A 21,292-nucleotide genomic window follows, 5' to 3' on the forward strand; every position below is an offset into this window, starting at 1 on the left:
AACTGTATTACTAACTTGAAGCATCTTTTTGTCTCATTGGAGAACTAAACTGCATGCTAAGTGCCCAGAAGTTTTATTTACATCCTGTCAGGTTGATGCAGCTGACTGGGGTGATTGTGGACACATCATCTGTGAAGGCTTTTCTGCCTTGGTGGATTTAGGACCGTTAAGTCTCAGCGGTAATATAGATACCTAGACCTATAGCAACTAATTCTTTACATTGGGATGTCCCTTAGGATTGTCTTTGTAATGTGTTGCTCCTTACAATTTGAGTTGATTTTGTTTAATCTAAGGTAGGATGCGCTGGTCTTGCTGCTCTGAGTTGCTTTTCCTGAGGAAGCAGAAATGTCACAGCAGTTTTCGGGAACTTTTGAGTAAAGCAGTGTCTTTGGGTGGTGGTGGTGGTGTATGTCAATACAGTATAGCAGTATCAAAGAAGACAATATTGTGAAGTCACATGCTCCTTACCAGGGCCAGATAAATTAATGTGTCAAGGTTTGGGTTTATCTGTAGTTTTTCTGTGTGCTTTGAGAACTGTAGAAAAAGGGACTCATTTCATGGCTTTGGGTCTGAATGAGAAATTCAGACTGTCATTTTAGAGATGGATGTCTGCAGATGGACCTTTGTCAGCTCTGTTACTCATTCAGAGAAAAATTCTTGAAACGTCAATTCCATTGATTTCAGCGCTGCAGTGATGTGTCGGGATCTGAACCCCTCAGAGAGCACTGCTGCCAAGGTCAAAATTTGCCTAAAGCCAGTGAGAAAGTGCTACCCACACTACTGTTTGGACCTGCCTCAGCATCTTCTTGGGAACCTGAAGATGCTTTTTAGTTCCCTGTTACCAACAGTAATGTTCTCAAATGTTTAAGATAATAATCATTTAATGTTTCTTGAATTAAATTTTGGGATTAAAATACTGGTTGCCTACAGTGGGTATTTTGAAATCTCCTTTTTAATAGGAGAACCACTGGAAAAACAGCTAGAATGTTTTGGGTACCTGTAACTTGCAGGTAACAGACCAAATCTGTGAGACCATAAAAGCATGTAACAACAGGAAATTCTGTATTTCCATTGACAGTGTAAATATTTACCTTTACTGGCCCAAACCAGTTAGTTCCTTTTTATATATATACCTGTTTGACCATGTAGCCATCCAAAGTTCCTTTTATATGCATGTTTATTCTCGCTTGGGGTTATTTTAGCAGTGGAAATATGCTCAGTATGGATATAAAAGGAATCTTACAGTGATGGCAATTAAGCCTCTGGAATGAAATGTTTTGGAAGAATATTCCTTGGAATCTCTGCTCTCTGACAGTTTCTCTAGAGAGAGGCTTCCCTTTGGGTATGATCACTGGAGACAAGAAGATTATTAGTGTTTATTCTATTAGAAGAGAACCGAAGCAGCGTTTGGTAAGAAATTGGGATGCCCCCACCAACCCACCCGCTCCAAGATTAGCCTGCAGAACTGTGGGACATGGATCTTCAACAAAACAGCGAAGGTGGAACACTTCACGCTTTTCCCTGCACACCTCGTGAAGTTTTTCTTCACTGAACATTGTCCAAAGAGGCTGCCAGCGTTCATTCCTGCCGTCGGTCGCAGCAGGCAGCCTTTGTTACATCTCCTCAACGAGGATCCAAGTTGGTGTCTTTGGAACAGCACAATTTTGTGCGGTTTTGCGGTGAGATTTGCTTCAGCTTTTAAAACCCGTTTAGAAGTTCTTTGACAGTCTGAAATCTGAGCGCTTTACCGTCTTTAGTCATCTTCATTGGATGTAAATGGTCTTCACGTGTGATATTCACCGCTCAGATGAAATCTTCAATGTGTATACACACCCTGAACAACGAGGAAGACACGTGTTAGATAGAAGTTAAAGGTTACGCTATCTGAGGTGCAATGTGAGCAGGGATTAACAGTGAGAGATGAAAAGGAGTTGTCAGACCACGCAGACTAATGCAGAAATTTGAGCAACTTGAAAAATGTTACTGGTTGTGAATATTGTCAGCCAGAAACTGAATACCTGCTTGGGGGTTGATAACTTTGACTAGCCTGCCCTTACTCCTTTGTGAGCTTTTGGGGGGCGAGAGAGAGAATCGGGAACCTTATATCATAGAATTCAAAAAATACAAAGAAAAACCTGAAAGTGCTGCCAGCTCAAAAAGCTTTTGGAATCCGTGGTCTACAGGGAGGCCTTTTTGTAGAGATAACACACAAGACTTTCTGTGTGTTCTGTGTGTATGTCTTCATATATGGGGTGTTGTACCTCCCACCCCTTAACCATGGTCCAACCAAAGTCTTCTGCTAGGGCTGTTGTGTCACCTGCTTGGTGCGAGTGAGCACAGCTGTAGTTGTAAGGTGCCCGAGAGTGAAGTTTATTTTTGTCAAGTCAACTGGACTGAAGGGTGAATACTTCAGGATAACCTTCCCGGTAATATCTTAAAGCTATTCCTGAAAACTTCCCTGCGTTATTTTTCTTTGTGAAAGCTAGATGTTTTTTTCCAAATGGAAATTATCGCTGTATTTTGGACTTCTACGTGGAAGGAAAGGTCGTCTTTAGCCACTTCAAAAATGAAAAAGGGGAAGCAGCTAATAGAACAAATGTCAAGTATTTCTTTTTTCCTACTTCATTTTACCTGCACAATAGGAAGTTTTAGAAGCCCTTTTCTTGGAATTTTGTCTGTTCCTGTCCTTGCCAGGCGTGACACTCGGGTCACGCAGGTGAATTTGCCCGCAAGGTAGCGGAGGTTGTGCTTTGCCAGCTGCCTCCTGCTGAACATCGTAGTGGCGGTGGCTGGTAAGAGGTGAGGCAAGATTACGGCTCCTTTGTGTTTAATGTTTGTTTTCTCTTAACTACCTTTTGTGGAGTTGTTTTGAGCCCCTGCCAAAGTTCAGCGTGTTTGAGCGCTTTCTAAATCATTTTTGATTGTTTTAAGTGCGGCTCATTGGTGTCTGCTTTACTTCAGGTTTCAAGTGCTGCATCCTGATTTACTAAGAGCGAGTTAGAGCTGCCTTAGATGAGAAGGAGATGCAGTTGAAATAAAGTATGTGAGAGCCTAAGTAAATGTGCTGCTGATAAATACAGTAAGAGGCAAGCTTGGTTTTAGTTTGTCACATGTGGCTAACCATTCATTTTAAATGGTGTTGCGTTGCAGTGTAACAAAGAAAATAACGATGCTCTCTTTACCATAACCCACTCATATTCTGGGGTAACAACTGTGGGATTATTGAGTTTGCTCCAGCCGGTAAGATCGCAGGAGATGAAGACTCTCTCAGTGACTAGATCTCTCTTGCTTCTATTTAATTACCTGCAAGTTGGAGGTCTGGCTCACCTACCTGCTCAGGCTCCCGTTGTAGGCAGTGGGTAGAGGTCACTCCAGAGAGCAATTCCTCCCCGATACTTCCCTTGGCTGACTTTAAAGCAAACATAAGTGTGGCTTTTGAAAGCAGGCTCCTTCACGCAGCTGTCTGCTTATGAGCTTTTACGTTACTGCCAAAGAGCCTGTGATGCAGATCTGGGTGGTTTAGCGGAGCGTGCCAAAGAACCTCATTACCTAGAGGAACCTTTTCTTTTTCTTCCTGCATTAGTACAGGCTGGAGGAGAGAGATTTCTTTGTACAAGGTTTGTTCCTGAAAAGGACCTGAAGTGGCTGGGATTAGGATCACCGATCACTTGAAGGTTTCTCAAGTATGTAAAGTCCAAGCAGCATCAGAATATCTGAATTTGAGGGAAGATGCTGAAACAGATTAATCTTCTAACTGTAGCAACAGCAAACCGAAGTTGAAAATAATGAAACTGTCAATCAGTCCAGACTAACGAGTGCAGGGCTAGTGACATTAGTGTGCGACTGCAGAGGAAATATCTTCCAGAGCAATTCTTCTACAGGGGAAAGTGCAGGCATCCTTCTCCAGTATTTGAAATGCAAATATTAAACTACCGTGTCACGAGTAGAAGCAGGCTCTACTTTCTGAGCGTGGCGGAGAGGAAATGTTATGCAAAAATGACGTGTATATGTTAATGTTATTTCAATGTAAACGCTGTTTTGACATTTTTACTGGGATTTGTATATTCAATATTGAAAGGGTTTCATTATTTAAATAATTCATTTTGTCGTTACTGTATGTAAGGACTTAACATCAGAGGCACCTTTGTGCTGGCTTTGCTAAAACTATCTTCATCCATGTTAAGGTTCGGAATGCTTGAAGAAGTATTTTCCTATTTTGCTGGCAGGTCATGGCTTTGGGTTTTCTTGTTTTGTGTGTGTTTTTGTTGTGTTGTTTGGGTTGTTTAACTAGGAGTGGGTGGTATGGAGGCAGATGGTCCAAGTTACGTTGTCTGGAAGTCAGAGTGGAACTGGGTCAATACAGACAGTGCGTGGTATTTCTGAAAAACAAAGGTGGGGGGGGGGAAAAAGTCGAGCTGATGCTTAAGAAGAGCTTACCCACTTTCTCCTTTTTGACATAATAATTTTTCTGTGACCTTTTTTCCTCTGTGTTTAACTCTTTTAAAATGTGATAGTTCCCAGGGGGCGTCACATCTGCTTTTTTTATTTCCTGTTAAACCCTTTAAGCACCTAGCAAAGCTTTTTCTCAGTTTCTTTCAGGTTTGTGGCGCTAAATTGTGTTGCGGGCACCAAAAGTTGGCAGAAGAGAGGGTCAGTCACATGGTTAAGATTTTGGAAAAACTAACCCTATGTTGTAGGTTGAATTTGGCTTGGGAGCACTTCTGTGCTGTGCGGGTGCCTGAGCATGGCAGAGGCTGCCCACAGAGGCTGTGGGGTCTCCTCCTTGGGGATCTTCAAAACCCACCTGGACGTGGCCCTGCTTGGGCTGGCATTGGGCCTGGTGGGCTCCGGAGGGCCCTGCCAGCCTCAGCCCGTCCATGATTCTGTGAAAACCGTGGTGTAAATACTTCATTGTGAAACCCTGGGGATTGCATCCTGGTAAAGGTTTCGTATTCATTTTATTGAGTTGAGTGGTGTGCGGTGCATAGTGAGCTGTGCGGGTCAGGGGTGTGTTGGTGAGGCACAGGAGGAAGCAGACGCTGTTCCAGGCTGGATGAGCGCATGTATGCAAGGCGTAGTGAAATACTAGCGCTGTGATAAAAGATGTTAGGACCTCACGTGGAGTATTGCACTTACAGAAGTACGGTAACCGTTAAAAGGACTGGAGAGGAACATGGGTCTAGAAAAGAGAGCCCAGAAATCAGAGAAGAACTCAAGCTGTTTTCCTCGGGGAGTAAGAACAAAAAGGAGGGACTGTGCCTCTAGAGTAAAAAGGGAAAGGGAGAGGAAAAGCTGCTCTCTGCCCTCGGGAAACAGATAAGATCATCATGATGTTTGTACAAAGGGGTTTTTAGAAGGTTGGGGGGAGGTTTGGTGAGTGCAGTCAGGCCCTGGAATGGATTCCTCCGGGAGGTCGTGTGAGGTCTCTGGTGGGTCTGGCAGCTGCTGGCTTTTACCTGGTAGATACCGGCTCCCACCTTCTGCAGAAGTCAAAGCTCAGTAGGAACCAAAAACTGCTGTCGTAGCGGTTTTTAGCAAGACGGTTTTTAGCAAGACGGTAGCAGCTGGTAGCCCCTCTGGAGTATGAGGTATGGCTTTGAGAGGCAGAATTTCTCATTCTGTGCAAATTCTTCATTACCGAGTTAACATCTAGTTTGGGAAAGAAGAATACAGCTTGTTGCGCAGCCTTTGGGCCGCGAGAGTTCTCATTTCTCACGAAACACAGAGAACAAAAACCCTGTAATGGGGTGGAATTACAGTGATTGTAATCAGAATTTCTGTGTGGATATGAAGTAGGCTAATATTTGTGTTAGCAAGTTGCATTCTCAATATAACATTACATACATATGTAACAAATTAATGGCAGTTTCTCATTCAAAATGTATTCATTTTCCTTTTTTTTTTTTTTAATGGAGCTCTCTAAAGTCATATTTTGGTACTTGAATATGGGCTCACCCTTGCTTTATTAATTGCCATCCCTGGCATGGCAAGCCTGGAGCGTTACAGAATTTTCATCGGTGCTGTTTTATTCGGCCTGGTAATGGCTGAGTTGTAGTGGCATGAGGCATCTTCCTTCCGCTGGAGCTGGACATGGGGCTGCTTTGGTGTCGTTGGCTGATGCTGTTCAGAGAGGGAGAAACTGAAACTCGGCTACTTCTGTAGTGCTGCCTAGAGAGGCTTTGCAACCCAAATCCTTTCCATTCTTGCAAGGGAAAGGGGAAATCTTGTGTTGTGTTGATGTTTTGATACTCTGTTCACTGATAGTACCCTAAAAGCAGTTGTTTATGCTGCTACTAAATTTCTAATAGCAATTCAGGAAAAGAACATAACCCTTCTTCCTTAATTTCTCTTACAGTTTTTATTATATTTGCACGTCAGGTGTGATACACGCTCCCATCAGTAGTTTTATAGGACTGGATGCAAGAAACCTTCCACTTGTAGCAAGTCTGAATTGAGTCAAATAAAGGAAATTTAGTACAGGCTGAATGAATACAGGGTTAGAAGAAAAGCTTAATATTGTAAAGTGTATAGATGCTAGAACTAAACCAGCAGAATTTTAAGACAGATAAAAAAAACAGTGTCACTTAACGTGGGGTGATACGTCGTGAGTTTAGAACTGAAGTGGAAGGGAGTCTTGGAAACTTTAAAGCTTTATGTCTCACAGTGCTGGGCCTCCCTAAGGACCCAGTCCCTTGTCAGATGAGAAGGATCAGCCTGTAAGCTTTCAGCACTATGCTTTGTGTTTTTGTAGTGAACATAACTCTTACAAAGATCCCTTCCTCAAAACCCAAACCTGTGGGCTGTCTACGGCATCTGGTGCCATTTCTGTTCCGTCAGGTGAAGATTCAGCTGTCAAGACCCATCCCTCTACCAGCTGTGCCAAGTCCTGCTCCCTCCCAGCAGTGGGTTTTACTGCGCTTTGCTGATGCTGGAGAAGGGAGAGTGCCCCTGAGAGTGCAGTCTTAGGGCTGCAGATGTGCCTTTTGGCTTTTTGGTGCGATGAAATACAACTTTATCATTGTACGGAGGGGCTGGTTATCTCACCAGCCTCACGTCCTAGAATAGCGATCCACGCTTAAGACTCCCGTGATGTGGTTTTTCTCAGATGTAGTTGTTCCTTTCCCCTACCAGTTACAGCCGGAGCACGCAGGTTCTGAAGATCCCAAAAGATCACAATCTCTCCTTCCTAATTCCAACCCCAAACACTTTTTTTTTTTTTCTTTTCCCTCCCCATTATTTCTTCAGCGAACCCCAACTTCTGTGAGGGACTTGGTTTCCTTCCTTTTCTCCTTTGGATTTGGAAACATGGATTCTGTGCCTCCGGTTTCTGGTTTTGTTTTTCCAGTTATCTCTGAAAGCCATAGAAGCAGGAATCTGTACTTGCTCCCGTGCTGTCTCGAGGGTGGCTTGGGAGCATTTCTGTATTTCTGGTAGGGAGGCAAGGTAGGCAGGCCTTGAAGGTATATAACAGCAAGTGTGAGCCAGTGTTCAGGAGTTACTGGGGTTAGCAGAGAGAAGGATATGCAGGGTTAAAAATAATTCGGGGAGTGCTTGTGATGTCTTGTGTGGTTTTCAGTAGTGTTTTTAGAATCATTTGACTTTACAGAATCAAGGAATTGGAGCCGATTTTGACGAAGGACGTGTAGATACATTACATCTCTGTAGTCATTTAGTTCATGCTGTGAACGGGCTTTTTTTTTTTTAAAAAAAAAGCTTACTGCTGATTCATTTTTCCCCTAAGACTACACTATTAATACTATTAATAGTATTAATTAATACTATTAATTAATTCATTTTAAAAGTGAAGTTTTGGTGGTTAATGACTCACTTTAGTACGTGTGATTATTGCTTTTTATTGCATTTGCATTTTGCTTTAAAATTATTTAAAAATCTTTTATTTTAAGCTTATTATTTTAAGCTTATATTATTTTCAGTGCATTAAGTGTTTTAAAATTGATTATTTTTTTCAGTTTATGGAACAATAAGAATTGTATGAAGCTTAGAAGGTAACAATATATTTTTACTAATAATGTTTTATTAATCTACTTCATTTACAGGAAGTGTTCACCGGTCAAAATTTGCTTACCTCAGCAGAGACAAAAAATTAATGGGCAAAAGTGCAGTCTGTAGGTAGGTAGCTATTTTTAGTGCACTTAAGGCTCTTCAAGGAGAATCCTATTTGAAGGGAGTGGGATAGCCGTCGAAACATAACATTTTGCTCTTTAAAATATTCAGGCGGTGGATTGAACGAGGAGGCATTGAAGGAAGTAACTTGGAAGTATATTAAAAAGTGTAACACCTTTATAACGAGATTTTATTGAAGGAATGGAATGATGTATGCGTGTGCGAGAGAGAAATTGAAACAACTATGTTTACTTTTCATATATGCTTTTTAAAAAGGTTACAAATACTTTTCTTTAGGTTTGCAAAGTGTTCTTTCTGACAGTTTTTCCAAACTTGAATGTAACTTCACAAAGTTATGAAGGGATTGGGCATGGACATCTCTATTTTAGTGACTGTCGGTGTCTTGCTAGCTTTAATGCATTAAAATTCAGTGCAATAGTAGTTACACTTCAGTAAATTCGTTTCTTTTACAGTATTCTGTAATCATAATAAAAATGAGTCAAGGTGCCATGTTTGTAACTTTGCAGCAGTAGTACTGTACAGTGGGTAGGTGAGTTCTGCACTTGGGCATATGGTTCACAATTGGATTTTATTTATTTTTTTAAAAAAAGCTCCTTGTGTAAAGTTTTCATATTAATATAGTATGCTCTGTAAATAAATGTTTTTTGGAATCCCTAGTGTTCCTTCAGCTGAAGTGGAAAAGACTGAAAAATCCCATAAACCAACTTTTTGTTGTTTATCCTGAAATGTATGTTAATTGCATAGGCTATTTTAGGATAGAATTGCATTTAATTCAGTACATCTGCCTTTGAAGATGGGAAGGTCAGTCTTACAGCTTTTTCTGTTGTCTCTTGAGATCACTGAGTTAAAAAGTCAGTGCTTTCAGTTTGTTGTTGGAAGTCACAAATCAGGATGCTATATGATGTGGTCAGTTTTCATGTTTATGACCTAAAAAGTAGAGAAGGAAGGAACAACCATTTCTAAACAGATGTTGTGCCATGCAAAAAGTAGAATTTGTTGAATTGCTCTGGGTTGGGAAAGAATTTCAGCAGATTGCAAGCTAATGAGAGCTTACAGTTTATTGGGGAAAAAAATGAACATGGTATAAGGATACAAAGCTAAAAATGCGTGAGTTGGCTTCTGGGTTTTGCCAAATACCAAGTGAAAGGAGAATGGGCACATTCCCAGTGACATGTCATGACACGTTTAAGACTCGTTAAAATAAGATGAGCATATAAGAGTCAGTAAACCTCAAGAACAGCTTGTTTTTGTGATTACTTTGTTTTACATTTTGGCACATACGTGTTTGAATTTAATGCTGTACCGCGGAAAGTCCCAGAAGTCATTTTGAGGATTTTTTTTTCTTCCATTTGCCGTGGGTTGTTTGTTATGCTCAGCTAGCCTTCAGTTCTGGGATTTGAATTTGGCCGCGGGCTTCCCTCCTGCGTGCTTCTAGCTTTGTCCCAGCATTACAAACAGGTTGGGAAGAAGTTATGCTTGGCCCAGGTTGGTTTCTTGTGCCTCGGAATAGTTTATCAGTGTGTTGTTTGTGCTTCCGAGGCACTCTCTGGGTTGTTTTGCCTTTCCTAAAGCCAAGCTGGGATGTGTAGTTTACCTCCCCATCCGAGAGCATGCCTTTTCACAAGTAGTTTTTGAGACTTGCTTGAAAAAAGCTGAGGCTGGAGCAGCTGTGGCATGGGATTACAGCTCCGTGTCCAGGTGAGGGCTCTGTTTTGTGAGTCAGCATTTAAAGTACAAGAGAGCATGCAGATTGGTAACCAGAAGCGTGGAAGTTGCAGTTTAAGGTACCCGTGGTGTCAGGAGGACGAGACCCATCCTGACTTAACCGCCGTGATAAGGAAGACAAGCGACTTGCCATGTTTATGAATTTACTTGCTCTGAATCCAGCAATAGAATGACGACTTCTAGTCAGAAGTTGTTGAGATGGATACAGACATCAGGGCATGGGGATTAAGGACTGGTAGAGCTTGTGCGCTCCTCCTCATGTGATTCAGGAGTGGCTGCTCAGCCCTACGTATTTAAATTTGGGCTAGATCTGATGCTTTATGAAGTAGTACCAGACAGACCTGTTTTGAAATACTGGATTCGTAGATGGAAAGTCATTAATTCACTGCGTGTAATCTTCAGCTCTATTCTTCCTGTAGTGTTAACATGATTTTGTCTTGTAAAAGAAACCTGCTTTAGTTGTACGCTCTTTTTTCTGTTGTCTTTTCCAGTCTAATGTTTTTGATGACAAGGACTTTTACAGAATCCTCTCATAGTAGGCTGTATACAATGTATGTTTTGTTTCCCTTAAAAGTAGGTATTTTAGAGCAGAACTTAAAACAGAGGGATGCTTTTTATGAGAATGTTTTCAAACACAGATTTTTGTTTGAATTAAGTAATTGAGAACAAATCTACGGCTTTGAAGAATGAGGTAGTTATATTTCAGAGACACTGATTTAGAGGATATAATAGTCCATACGAATACATGCTGGGGTAGGGAGAGAAACAAACTGTAAAATTCAACTTTCATATAAGGGACAAGACCAATTGTAAAAGTTAGTAGCTTTTTACAGAAAGAAACTGGAGAATGTAGAGAGCTCTACAACAAGCTGTTCTCATGGAGAGAACAGCACACCTGCTCATCTCTTGATCAGAAGAAATTAGCAAGTATCATCAGTACAGAGCGATAGATCAGATAAAAAATGCTAGAAGTCACAAAGTTCCTAAAGGAACTCATGTCTTCACTGTATTTTTCTGAATTTTTAAGCTAAACCCCATCTTTTCTCCCCTTGAAATCTGTTGAATCAATTTAAACAATTGAGATTTTAAAAACTTTTTCCTCTGAAAGGCATCAGAATTGTGGTAAGAAGGCTGTTAAACTGGAAAACAGTAATAAAAGGAGGAAAACAAGGGACCAAGGCTGCACTTCATACCCAGAAAGTAAAAAGCTTAAGCAGCTTCATTTCAATCTTTTGTCAATTAATTTGACTATGGACTTTACAAGAAGTCTAGAAAAATGAATGCTTAGGGGATACAGAGAGTTCTTTTAAAGTTCAGAGCCATAACATACTAAAAATCTGTTGGATTATTTAGTTCCAAAGTAACTCATGAAGTAGAAGCTTTCAACTTAAAATATTCAGTCCTTCAGTTTTTTTCTGCTTAACTAGGCTAATGCCCAAACCAGCTATCAAAGCATTTAATCTAAAGTTTAGCAAATTTATCTCCTTAAAAAAAAAAAAAAAAGCCACAAACCTTCAAACCACGTCTCTCTTCTCTGTGCGTTCTTCATGGCTTGCTGACAGATTCTGTTCCTTTAGGACTATTTTCTCTGAGCAGGTTTATTTTAGTACCTGAAGCATAAGTTAACTGGCACTGGTCAATATTTTAAGTTCTTCCAGTTGCAATTTTAGATTGAGGGTTTGCACTTTATTGAGAAGCATGAAGGCTAGCAGCTAAGATCTTTTAGGGTGCTTTATAGACTGTTGTTGCCCTTTTTCCATGCGGGGGCAGTGGGACAGGTAAGGAAAAGGAGACATGAGGGGTGCTGCGGGGCAGTTTGTGCCCTGTGGAGTGAAAGCAGTGGCTGAAGCAATACCCACCCGCTGCTCTTCTCCTGCTCCTGTGCCAGAGATCCTCGTGCCAGCCGCAGGCGGGATTGGACAGGATGCGTAGCAAACCCTGTGTGGATTTCAGCGTATCCTAACAGGAATAAATTGGGAATTTAAGTTGCTGATCGTACCCTGCAACTTGTCAGCAGCCCCTGGGGAAGGGGCTTGATGAAAATACGATACAGTTTCTTAGCAGTTAAGGTAATGTAAATGGGGGCTGTACTATTACGTTGCCCTACCCCGTTCCTTACGGTATGGTGTTCTGCAACCATCTAGCAGAGCCAAATCACAATTTCACGAGTTGGCCAAGAGCGGGACAACGACACTAGGCTCGCTGCCGTGAAACCTTTCGCCATGTGAAAATCCTGCTCAATGGTGCTGGTGATGATTCACAGTGCAGCGCGTCTTTAATTAAAAATAAATTCATAAAATCCAGAGGGCTGGATGTAGAGGGCTTCTGTCACTTCAAAATCCAAAAAGCTTGCACCAAATTTTTGTAACTTCGGACTGTAGCAGATCACAGTTATGCATTTGTTACTCGCCCAGCTGACTTGATATCACTTAAGAGCTGATTTTGGAACACCCTAAACAACATTCCTATCCTCAGACAGTACTTCTCAGTCTGAAGTAAACTGCTTTTGACCAACCATCAGTAGCAAATCTGTTCTTCCTTGTTCTGCTTTCAAACCTTTCATCAGGTATTCAGTTCAGTGAGTCATCTGGACTTTTCTTTGCAGTTGTTTAACAAAATTCTCATCGGTGCAGTAGAAGCAGTGAGATCTAAAGCGTTGTTCCTTCCAGGAATCTCCAAATTTGGAGACAAAGGGTTTGCCTGCAACAGAACTTGCTTGAGAATTGTATAAATTCAGATTCCAAGAAATTGTGTGTGACTCTGATTTTTTTTTCGGCCTTTCACTTAAATGTGGGTGATCCAGCAATCTTGCTATCTTTTTTTCCTGTTAATAAGCTTTAGGCTTTTGATGTAACATGTATATCCAGACAATATAAGGATTTTTTTTAAGCTATTTTATTCTTACCTGCGTGCATTAAAAGTAGTGTTGTTTCTAAATTAGCTTTTTTGAAGATAAACTCTCTGTGCAGTGCTGAACAGAACTAGAAGAAAACCACTTTGTTTGTGATCAGGTCTTGCCAGTTGTAAATTCTGCACAGTGCTTCTCTATAGGCTGTTTATGTATGCTGCCTCCAGGAACATTTTTTGTTGTAGCAGTGAGCATTTTGATGACTTCCTTTTCAAAAAGGGGGGAAGGGTTAACAAAAGTGGCAAAGAATACACTTAATTAACAGTGCAGTACAAAAGGATGGCACCACAGAGATTCAGAAACAAATTTTTAAAGATGATGACAGCAGCGAAGGGGATGAAAAACAAAGAATGCTCCAGTATTTGTGAATGCTTTTGCCACCTCTAGATTTTGGGAGCTAATTATTGTACACTCCCAGTTGTTGAAAGGAGCTGTATTATGTGGGTGATGTTTTGTTTAATTTAAAAATAGTTACATTACCGATTTATGTAACTGGTAGCTGCCTCCAGTTATCCAGCACATAGATTCCTAATGAAATATATTACCTTTTGTGTTCTTACTAGCCCGATGCTCAGAGAAGATATATTGTTGCCTTTAAAGTATTAATTTGGATTTTGAGTGCAAATCTTAATTTCTTTTTTGTATTTAATACATAGATATATTGGATGGAGTTCTCTGAAATTATTTCACAGTCTGAAATGCGGCAAATAAATTATTCGTTCTCCATCCAGTTATCTTTCCTGAACGAGATTTAATGCTGGGACTGTCTCTCTTTTTAAAAGCAAAACTTTTAAGATTCCTGCTTCAACACTGCAGGGAGGGGGGGAAGGATTGTGTCATTTAAGAAGCAAAAACGTCTTCCAGGATTTGGCTGACCCTGAGAAGACTTGAAAGAATTTGGCATCAGATTGTAGTGTCATAATTTAAATTCTTGCATTTTCCCCTTTCTGCAATACTGGGAAAATGGGTTGAGACCAATAGTGATTTGAGTGCTTTGCTATTGCAACTCTAGATGAAAGTGTAATAATATTGCTGGCCAGGAATAAGTTTTGAGTTTTACAAAACCAAATGTAGGAAAAGAAAAACTGAAAGTGGAGGGCTTGCTTTTGCAAACACTTCACCGAAGACAAAACTTTCATTGTGAGCAAGACTATACATCTGAGTAGAAGGCTGAGTAGAACTATTTTCAATAAAGCACTTTTTTTTTTCTTTAATGAGAGCAGAGTAGCAGGAAGTGCTGTATTGTTGCTGGTTTTACCAGGCTGTTGAGGCACTGAACATTGCCATCTTGTCTTAGTGCTCGAAATACGTGCGGCAGTGCTTTCAGAGACGCTGGGAGGAAGGTACGAGATGCAGGGGACATCCCATGTCTGGGACTTGGGCCAGGTCTAAGCAACATTTGCAGTCTGAGCTCAGACTGCCAATTTGGGGTAGCTCCATTTTAAAAATGTTGTGGCATAAAGTCTGTCACTCCAAAGGAGAATTGTTTTAGAATGAAAAATGACGTTATTTCGGTTTTTGGTATTTGAATGCTTTACAGTGCACGCTGAGCCAAAGTTTTACAGCATGGCAGTCTGACTGGAGTCCACCTGCTTAAACGAGGGAGTGCAACAGCTAATTAATTCATTTCTTGACAACCTTAATGGTGAACAGAGTGATTGAATAGGTTTAAATTAAACACGTGGAAGATTAGTAAATGCGTCTATCATGCCCTTCTACTCGACTACTTTCTTAATTTTACTTGGTGCTTGTATTTGTTTTGCCTTGCTAGGGGTCTCACCGAGTCTGTAATTTCTCTCTCCCAGTGTGGAACACTATCCAACTCTGCAAATTCTTTATGAAAAGCATTTAATGCTTTAAAAATTAAAAAAAAAAAATAATAATAAAAAATCAGTGTGCAATTGCAGTTCAGGACGTTAAAGTGTAAAACAAGTCTGCTACTTTTTCATTATCTTTAAAATAAATTCAGTAATTCTTTTAATTTTGAAGACTGCTTGTGTCCTTGTTCTTTAGATACGGTGTAAAAACATCGGAGTTGTTTTGTGATACTTTATTTTATGGCTGAACCCTGCACAGTTGTAATCACAACACAGCCTGGCTTTGTAGTCAGAAGGTTACAAGAAACAGGCCCTGGAATATTTTAAGAAATGTGCTTCCTAAAGCAACTTAATGCTTTCATTTAAAAATAAAATAAAATACCCCTATCCTTTGGTTAACTTCGCATTTTTGGGTTTCCCCTGAAGAGTCACAGACTCCCTTAGGTATATTTTAGGAAGACGTGCTAAAAAGGCATACATGCATTTAACTTTAACCTGCCTGTGCTCTTGGGAAACGTGTCTGCCTTTGCAGAGTGCACCTTTATTGTGCGTGCAATGTCTGGAGAAGGAGAGCCACTGAGAAGCAAGTATGCTGCCAGGAAGCTGTGGCAGCTCGTAAATATTTTTTCTTCAAAAATTCAGCATATTAAACATTCTTAATGTTTTGAATTTTCCAGTTGTATTTTAAGGTAAGACAAGATGTTTGATGTGTTCTGTGTGTAGAGTGTTGTTTTTTTTTTTTTGGCCAGAATATTCTGAGGTATTTCTCTGATGACCAAACCAAAAGAAACACTTTCTTAAAATTGAATATAAAATAAAAACAGTGGCATTACCTTTTTCTTGACGATGCTTCGAACAGGTGGTCTGCAGCTTACTTTAATACTGTATGTGTGATTGTACTGCTAGATATACCTTTAAAATTAGCTGTGCTCTCTTTCAGTTGTCCTCTATATATTGTGATCCCTAAGCTACAACAACAAAAACCTATCTTTTTTTTTTCCTGGCAAAAACTAGAGTGATAGTGGCCCTAGTTCTGAATCACTGCATGTCAACAAACTCCATCCAACTAATAAAAGAAGGGGGAAAAAAAAGGAAAAACACATTACTGTTGATATTCCAGTAATCATGATCTGCATCTTACTATATAGCACTTAACTGTAGGAAATATTTAGGGAGTTAGGACTTATGTCAAATACAATGCTTAAAACTGAAAGCTTTGGCTGTGTCCAGGAAGGAATAGGTAGGCAGTACTGCTTTTTTAAAAAGTTAGAAAGCAGATAAAAAGTCAAAAGTTCGTATTTCTTAATCTTTTATTCTTCTCCCACAATATAAGATCAAGAAGTTTCTGTCACATCATGTATATTAAGGATATGACCCAATTTTGAGTTACCTCAAAGTCTGTTTTTTTCCTGTTTGTAAGCTTTATCTCTGATATATAATGCAAAAGTTTTTAAACAGTAAATGAAGTAACAAAAGATAGTGGCCAGTGAGCAGATGTAGACCACCTAATGATAGTTATTGTAAGATACGTAATTTAATAGGTCTTAATATATTACAGAAGCACGGGTTTAGAAAGCTTATCAATCTGCATTTTTGGCTTCAGTTGAGTAGGGTGTGTAGAAACTGTTAAGAAATACTGCTTGAAGTGTATGACTTTACAGTAGCGACTGTACAGAGAAAGCTGGCAGATGAAATGATAGCTGCTTGGCTCAGATGTGATGCAAGAGACCTCATCAGGATATTAAGAGAAAGGGGAAGAACATTTTCCCAGTGGCACAGAGCGGGTGCTTACTGACAAGCATATCAGTGCTGTCCTCCTAACCCCAGAGTCGCTTCTCAGCTCAGCTGCGGTATCAGCAACCATCTTCCCTTGGCCGTGAGCCACAGCTGACATGAGTTTCCTCCTCGTCCCCTCTTGTCTCCACGCTCCTCTGCCCTGCCAGTGCTGTTGCTGCTGGTCTCCTTCACTGTTTGTCCCCTGGATGCCTCTAACACTTTCGAGTGTTACTTTTCTCTCTGCTCACCACTCACTTTCTCTCGGGAAAGTTTCTGATTTGGTAAATAGAAGAAATTTAACAAAAGTTTTTGAAGCAGTGGGTTACAGTTCACATGTGAAATAAAGAGTTTTTAATTGTACAAAACTAGCAAGGTGTTAGGCTGTCAGTACACAAACTGTTGTTTGTAAAGTGTGCAGCTTTTACTTGAGGTTATCTTATTTTAACCATGTCTTACCATTTTGGAGGCTTAAGTGTGTGTGTGTGTGTGTATTTTTAATGAGATATAATGTCACCCTTGGCCAATATGTAAATAAGTGTATAGATGTTTAAAAGGGAGGGTATACCAAAGCTGACATTAATTTGTGCAGTAACAAATAGCTGTCTGTTTTGAAGCCCTGAAAAGTAGACAGTTTGCTGTGAAGTTGGCAATCAAATAGGTACCTATTTTCTGCACAGGCAAATGGCTTTTCTTGCTCTCAGTAAGTTGTACTTGTAGACGGCTGGCTTCCAGAACGTCGATGGACTCTTGTGAAGGGTATCGACTGTTAACATACTACTCAGAGTGGGCATAATACTGAAAAACAGTTACCACCTACTTCCGGTATAAAATTAGTGTTGCGCATTAGTCCAGCAAGGGTTTCCTTACAACTTTTTGGGGACTCAATCTAATAAGGTGCAACGTAGGAACCCTTCAATAAAACCTTCATATCATTTCTGTCGTACTGGGAGCAATCATCTGTGCTTCCTAAGTGGAACCTTAGTGAGAGGAATTGGCCAACGTGGGCTGGGTTAGCACCCATGCCATTTTCTGGGTTAAGCTCTTGGTCCATGTCTGCATCATCTGAGTTGTCTGTTTGTAGAAAAAGGTGATGGCTGGCTAGAGTGACACTAAACTTCAGAGATGGTAAAGTATGTTTGTGTTAGTATTGAAGCTGTAACTGTTAGAGAAGACATTTTAGCCTTGTGGGGTCTCTTTATAGTGAAGCAGAAGTCCAACCTAAGACATTAGAATTCAGATTTGGCTTACTGCCTGTCTCATTATTCCTTAACCTGCTTAATGCTAGTTATAGGAGTGCCTTTGTCCCTTGAGTTCTTTATCCTTCTGTATGCCCATACGCAGACCATGGAACATGTACTGGTTAAAGGACTGTCCTGTTTCAGTGCATCCTGGCAGAGGAGGAGTACAGTAACGAGAATTGTTACTATGGGTACTTCAACAGTGGGCTGGCATTTCCCTGTTGAAATATCCTGTTTTCAGTTGCTTATGCAAATTGCAATTTTTTTTCATGCTGAAATGTCTTTGTTCCCAACACCTCCTTTACCTCCTTGTCTTGCACCCCTCCCCCCTTGAGTTTTCATCTGAAATTACTTAAATTATTATATAAGTAGTTCTAACACTAATTTCATTTCATGAGTAAGCAGTGTGCCATGTCAGCCAGATGGGTAAACTGCATCTTGGGATGCTTTAAACACAGTAGAGCTGGTCAGAAGGGGTGACTCTTCTGCTGCATTTAGTGTTGGTGTGGCCTTACCTTGAATACTGTGTGCCATTCTGGGCTCCACAATGTAAAAATGATGTTAAGGTGCTTGAAAGCCACTAGAGGAGGGTGACAGGGCTGGTAGCGGGGCTGGCAGGCGTGTCCCATGAGGGCAGGCTGAGGCCCTTGGGCTGCCTGGGCTGGAGACAAGGAGGCTGAGAGGCGACCTCCTGGCTCTCTGCAGCTTCCCAAGGAGGGCGAGCGGGGAGGGAGGTGCCGGCCTCTGCTCCCCGGGACACCTGGGGACGGCCCAGAGCTGCGCCAGGGGGGCTTCAGGCTGGGCACGAGGAAAAATCTCTTTGTGAGGGTGGCCAAACCCTGGACCAGGCTTCCTAGCAAGGTGGTTGATGCCCCGTGCCTGCCGGTGTTCGAGGGGCATTTGGACAGTGCCCTCAATCGCAGAATGGTCGAGGTTGGAAGGGACCTGTGCAGATCATCTGGCCCAACCCAGGGGAACACCTAGAGCACATTGTGCAGGATGGCATTCAGGTGGGTTTTGAATATCTTCAGAGAAGAAGACTCCACAACCTCTCTGGGCAACCTGTCCCAGTGTTCTGTCACCCCCACAGTAAAGAAATGCGCTCTCATATTCAGTCAGAACCTCCTATGCTTCAGTTTGTGCCCGTTGCTTCAATAACATGCTTTAACTTTTGGCTAGCCCTGAAGCGTTCAGACAGTTGGACTGAACGGTCTCTGAAGGTCCCTTCCAACTCAACTTTTCTATGCATAGTTTTTTTGTCACACAGACCTTTTATTGTTTCCACGAGAAATGCATAGAATCTGTCACAGTTCTAACAGGCCTTTGAGAAGAGCAATTTGCATGTGCTTGGTGTGATTATTTTTTTAAGGGGTTTATTTCTCCAATTATCAGAATTATGTATGCTCCACTTTTCTGTGTAAGAAATGGTTATTTTCTAAAAGTTTGCTGTTCTTGGCTGCTAAAGCAAAATGAATGGGAGCATGTTTTGATTTGAGGAGAACAGACTGAGGGCAGGTAGTGGTTGAGATGGCATGTTTTGGGAGGAAAGCTATGAGGCAGGGAAAGAGAGGCAAATTCCAGACTGAAGCGTACGAGTAGACTGAAATATGCTGCTGAAGTGATGCTGTGAAAATGTGTCTGGGTACAGCACTTGGATATTGCAATTGCTAACAGGAGAGAAATACCATTGAGAACTTACTGGTTGTTTGTCTCCTTAAAATTGGGCTTAAGGACATATGTGGGACAAGACCACACGTTCAACAATTTTATTTTGTTCATCTAGCTGCAGGTGTCCCATGGATAAATTGAGATCCTGCAGTTAAGGCTCAGAATACTTAGGGCCTGTTTGAACACCTTACTGCTGGCATTTTTAAATTTTTGATTATATATTTTGATTTTGGTTGACAGCAAAATGAATATATATATCAGCAGCGTGCCCTGGCAGCCAGGAGGGCCACCCGCACCCTGGGGTGCATCAGGCCCAGCACTGCCAGCCGGGCGAGGGAAGGGATTGTCCCGCTCTGCTCTGCGCTGGGCGGCCTCACCTCCAGCACTGTCTGCGGTTTGGGTGCCACAACATGAGAAGGACATAAAACTGTTGGAGAGTGTCCAAAGGAGGGCTACGAAGATGATGTGGGGTCTAGAGAGGAAGAGGTATGAGGAGCGGCTGAGGCCCCTTGGTTTGTTCAGCCCAGAGCTGAGCAGGCTGAGGGGAGGCTTCATGGCGGCCTGCAGCTCCCTCACGAGGGGAGCGGAGGGGCAGGCGCTGAGCTCTGCTCTCTGGGGACAGCGACAGGACCCGAGGGAACGGCATGGAGCTGGGACAGGGGAGGGTCAGGCTGGGTGTTAGGGAAAGGTTCTGCACCCAGAGGGTGGTCGGGCACTGGGACAGGAGGCTTCTCAATGTCATCCCCCTTATGCAAAAAAACAATTCCTCCCCTCTCCCCAAATAAACAACAACAAACTTGGGTCTGCGTAGTGACACAATGGATTGGCGTGTGATTCCTGAAACAGCTTAAATAGTTGACTCTCAAGAGCTAACGTTTTTGGGTTGTTTCTTCAATGTGTTCTAGCAGTTGACAGATGAGTAATGTTAAGTCAAGAAGTTGCTCTGCAGTAGCCAAAAAGACAGGAGCTGTGAGTCATCTGAGGAAGGTAAATGTTATTCCAGGTTTGCACATTAGGAGCAGTGACTCTGCTGCCCACACCTGTCTGAGTTCTTTGGAGTTTGGTGGGCTGGAGGCTGCATGGCCAGGAAGTCTGAGGTCACTGCTGTCCTGCTGGCAGCAGGCTCTTACACTTCAGGCTGACTTTGCTGCTCTGTCACAGGATTGTCATTCATTTAGGTAGCCTATTACTACCCACGTTTGGATAAAGGCTACACTTTTTTTTTTTTGTTTCAGTGGTGTGGTTCCCCCCCCCGCCCCTTTAGGGAGCAGGAGTTACAGTATACTTGCCTTGACACCATGGGTTGCTCATGGCTGAACACAGCGTTGCAGGTATTTTATGTATATCTGTACCTACTCTGCTCCTTTCCAAGTTGATAGGACGTGAACAAGCTCTAAAGTAAAGGTGCTTCAGCTACCATGGCAAGTGTAGATGGGAGCACCTTAGGACTGAAACTGAACTAGCTTGAAGCACCTAAAGCTTGGTGAGAGAAACTAGTGGCTTTTTTTATCCGAATTCTGAATACAGAAACTGTACTTTTATATATTAGCTCTGAGTATTGTAATATTTAAGAAAATGCTGTATTCCAACTTATTTGGGGACTGGAGGAAAGGATAGGATTTAGTTATTTCTAAAGAATTTACCGCAGTAGCTTATTTCTTAATCTTTTAAAGTTGGACTTTACCGTTATATATGCCCTATTAAGGGACTCTTTAGGGTACTTCTTGAGGGGATCTAGAACTTCCAAATGGGTAAAATGCCTTTTTGTGCCTCTTTTTTTTTTTTAATAGAAAGTCAAGCCAGGCATAAAACTTGAGATAGAATTCAAAGAGAGAAACTTGCTGAATTGGAGGATGTCTTTAATCTCTTATGAAAAGCTAATTTCTGAAATACAGCAAAAGTTGTTTGTGTCTACAGCAAAATACTGTAAAGCACTAATGCAGTCCATGTGACAAAATGAAATGTTCAATTGTGAAATCAATTTTTAGTCAAAACTGCAAGCAGTTCTTAACCAG

The 21,292-nt window shown here is 41.5% G+C and overlaps 1 protein-coding gene across 11 annotated transcripts in view; it reads left to right on the forward strand.

Annotated features, from left to right (window-relative positions):
* The window catches only part of CNOT2 (CCR4-NOT transcription complex subunit 2), a 92,949-nt gene that overhangs the window by 23,919 nt on the left and 47,738 nt on the right, over positions 1-21,292 (forward strand). The window contains exon 2 of one of the 11 annotated variants that reach the window (XM_040553199.1): positions 8,058-8,130. The exons of the other annotated variants lie outside the window; for them this stretch is intronic. The gene's annotated coding sequence lies outside the window, so the exon portion shown is untranslated. The remainder of the gene's footprint in view (positions 1-8,057; positions 8,131-21,292) is intronic. 11 annotated transcript variants of the gene reach the window in all.

The sequence above is a fragment of the Cygnus olor genome, chromosome 1, assembly GCF_009769625.2.
Source record: "Cygnus olor isolate bCygOlo1 chromosome 1, bCygOlo1.pri.v2, whole genome shotgun sequence".
NCBI classification, from domain to species: Eukaryota; Metazoa; Chordata; class Aves; order Anseriformes; family Anatidae; genus Cygnus; species Cygnus olor.